Source organism: Sinocyclocheilus anshuiensis, unplaced genomic scaffold (assembly GCF_001515605.1).
Source record: "Sinocyclocheilus anshuiensis isolate Anshui unplaced genomic scaffold, SAMN03320099.WGS_v1.1 scaffold2571, whole genome shotgun sequence".
NCBI lineage: Eukaryota > Metazoa > Chordata > Actinopteri > Cypriniformes > Cyprinidae > Sinocyclocheilus > Sinocyclocheilus anshuiensis.
The window spans coordinates 473,280-477,582 of NW_015560621.1; positions in this window are offsets into that span (position 1 = coordinate 473,280).

Consider the following 4,303-nt stretch of genomic DNA (forward strand, 5'->3'; position numbering starts at 1 on the left):
ATTTGGGCTGTTACCAAGCAAATGAAATCAGTATCAACAAAATTCATCTTTGCAATCCAGACATAAGCTGCACCTGAATTGGCATTTAGAAGTATTTACACACTGTTTAATGCAGAACATGAACGCATTTAACCTGCAGTTACAAATGCATAAATAATTGGATATATTAAACATAAAACATTGAATACTGATATTTGAAATTATTTAAAAAATGAAAAGATACTTTAAAGGCTTTGTTTGGAATAGTTTTTTTTTTGCCGAAATAGTGCAAAAACAGGCAATATGGTGTCTAAAACGTAAGTCTCTTAATAATACTTCTAGTTTATTGAACTGTTGTAAAACAAATATCAATATTACATTTGTACATGGTAATTTTTGGAGAAAAAAAAGGCACTCTTCCGTGTGAAATTGATTAACTATAAGAAGTGGTATAAATATACACAGTTTCTGCCCCTAAGTCTCGAGACAAACAGAGTGAGCCTTAGCGCGACCTTGTATTCTGTATTCTGTTAACTTCTATCTCATGACACAGTAACTTACCGCAGGAAAGAAAAATCTTCGGTCTGTCCAATGATTGTAAAGTCATTAGGTCCGTCAGACTGAAGATATTTTAGCGGTAATGTGACCAAAAATATTTTAAGACATTTTAAGGCCTTATATTAGGAACACGTTATTTAAGACATTTTAAGACTTTTTAAGGCCTTATATTAGGAACACGTTATTTAAGACATTTTAAGACTTTTTAAGGCCTTATATTAGGAACACGTTATTTAAGACATTTTAAGACTTTTTAAGGCCTTATATTAGGAACACGTTATTTAAGACATTTTAAGACTTTTTAAGGCCTTATATTAGGAACACGTTATTTAAGACATTAAGACTTTTTAAGGACACGCGGACACCCTGTGGTTAAAAACATTGTTTGAAATTTCTTTTCTGTTCCGCAGAGTGAGTAAATCATGAGTGAGTAAATTATGACAAAAATTTCATTTTTTGAAGGAAAGGAAAGAAAACCTTTCCACTTACATACTGTAAAGCAAAAAGTCTTCATCCCCTTTTTTAAGAAACCCATCAGTAAGACCATTCTTTATTAAAATTTAAGATATAGCTCACTTAAAAATGAAAAGTAGTTAATAAAAATAAAAGTAGTTCTCAAATCTCATTTACCTTTGTGTTCAGTTCAAATATTTCAGTTATTTGACATCAAACAACTTGTACTGGTGTGTCACATGACCTATTCGCAACATGATAAGCTTGAAATACATGACCACAAATGAGATTTGAGCACTATAGATTTCAGGATGTTTCAATGTTAAAATGTTTGGAGTATTGACAAAAAACATTTCAATATAGTCATTATTTTTGCTGTTCCACTTGGTGTTATAGGGTTAGAGGGTATTTCCAAATAGTTTATGATCACACATAAATGTAAAGAGAATAACAAAAACTTAAAATAAAAATATTTGTAATAAAATAATTAATAAATGTCATTTTATTCATCTGTGAATTGCATTTATTTTTGTTAAACTCACAACACATTTGTGGATCTCATTCCATTTACTAGCGAATGCATTATTTTCTTCTTTACGTTTATTTGTGGTTCATAATCTGTTTATTTGGAAATATGAAATGGCACACATTTCAGTGTGTTCCTCACATAAAGGTATCACTCAGCTTCAGAAAATTTTGTATTTTTGTGCCTAAGTGATATGGACACTTTTACAGCTTTTGTGTCCTTTTTAGAGTTTGACAGTATAAATCACTATCCACTTTGCTGCATGGAAACCAGAAGGCTGAGCATTTTGTCTAAGGTCTCATTTTGTGTTTCACAGAAGAAAATAAAACAGGATCGGAATAACATGCTGATGAGTAAATGATGACAGAATTTTCATTTTCTTTGTCCAATTCCTTTAACGTTTGATGGGAAAATGTATGCGTGCCGCATATGACATGCTGTTTTTTCATTGACGTTAATTTCTTTCCTCACACAGAGCAACAACCTTGAGACAGTCAGAGATCAAACAAACACTATCTGTTATTACAAAACCCTCACAAGGTGAAAATGCCAGCAGACACACTCTTACATGGACATACACGCACAATCCTATATCTCTTTTGTGTTGACAGCTGTACTGATGAAAGGAATACTGGAAGCGTTCATCAGTCATCCACTGTCCAGGACGACAGATTTCCTCAAGATGTCAATATCCCCAGCTACTGACAACGGCAACCGTCCGTCATAGTGAGCATTTATCCACTCCTGCTGTCAAACACATTTAAAGCTTTTCAAGACAGAGTGAATACAAGAAGAACATTTTCAACTTGACTGTTTACTCAGTAGTGCGTGTGAACCGGAGGACTCTGTTCAGACCAAAAATGTCCTGCTGAAGACAGTCACTATGGAAAGACAGCTGGCTGAATAATTATATTTCTTAAGAAGATCATTTCACATTTCTTGATTCTACCTTAAAGGTAACAAATCAGGATTTATAAAAGCAGAAACTTACTGCACACACACTTTTATGCTAATGCACCAGTATGCTAAATTATTTTCTGGTGACTTTTAATGATGCAACTATGAAAAAATGAACGATTGACTGAACTACTGAACAAATGTGTGACTATATTTACACTACCATTGAAAATGTTTTTGAAAGAAATTAATACTTTATTCAACAAGGATGCATTAAATTGATTAAAAGTAACCGTGATGTAATCTATAATGTTGCAAAAGATTTTAAGTAATTGTTAAATAAATTATGTTTTTTTTTTATTTCTATTCATCAAAGAATCCTAAAAAATGCATGAGTGATTTCTGAACGATCATGTGACACTGAAGACTGGAGTAATGACTGCTGAAAATTCAGCATTCCCATCCCAGAAATAAATGAAATTTTAAAATATATTCAAATAGAAAACGGCTATTTTAAATTGCAATAATATTTCAAAATATTATGGTTTTTACTGTATTTTTGATCAAATAAATGCAGACTTGGTGAGCATGAGATTTCAAAAATGTTTTAACAAATCTTATGATGCCAAACTTTTGAATGGTAGTGCATACAGTGGGTATAGAAAAGAAACACCCCCCTTTGTGAAAGATATAACACCCACATGTCAGAAAAAAATAAAATTACAATTAAATTAAATTAAATAAAAACCCAGAATCACTGAGTTGGAAAAAGGATCACCCCTTGCAAAAAATGACTCAATCAGTTGTAGCTAATCACCTTCTCAATGGCACACAAAGCCATTTGACTTTTAATTGTGATCAGCTGTGGTCATTTTGATTAGCTCAGCATGAAAAGAGCTTTCCTGGAGCATTTCAGTCCTTGGTAGTGCAGCTGAAGCAAACAATCAACTATGGGTGGCAAGGCACTGTCGAAAGATCTCGGAGATAAAGTTGTGGACAGGCACAAGTCAGGAGATGGATACAACATTTTTTCAAAGGCTATCAATGCCCAGAAGCACAGTGAAGTCTATTATTAAGACGTGAAAGGTATTTGGTACAACACAGACCCTCCCTGGATCAGGGCATCGCTCCAAACTAGATGAAAGAGCCAGGAGGAAACTGGTCAGAGAGGCTACCAAGATGCCTACAGCAACTCTGAAGCAGTTGCAGCAATTTATGACAAATAGAGTGGTCATTGTGTGCATGTGACAACAATATCACAAGTTCTCCACAAACGTGGCTCGTTGCAAGAAAAAAGCCACTACTCAAGAAATGCCACATGCAGTCACGACTGAGCTTTGCCAAAACAAACCTTGAAGATTCTGAGGCAGATGAGACTAAAATTTAATTATTTACCTTCCAACATGACAATGACCCAAAGCACACAGCAAACCTGATTGGGGTGATAATTTTTCCCAACTCAGTGATTCTGGGTGGTTATTTTTGTATTTTTCTCTGACAGGTTGGTGTTATATCTTTCACTTGGATGCTATAAGTTGTACTGAGTAAATACAGCTGGATAAAACAAAAACTGAGTCCGTCTTCATTTCAGGCTGCAAAACAACAAAATGTGGTTATTTTAAAAGGGGGGGGGGGATTCTTTTCTATACCCACTGTACCCACACATACACATCACTCTGTCTCTCTCTCTCTCTCTCTCTCTTTCTCTACATACATATTGTTATTTTATGGTGTCCTTGTTACAGTGTAATTATACTTTTAAGTACTAAGTAACATTAACTACATACTACATGGCTAGGGTTAGGATGAGGGTTTGGTTTAGGATAAGTTGCATATAATTTTGCATAATTTATTGTTATTACTATAGCAAGTACATGTAACGTGCAATAA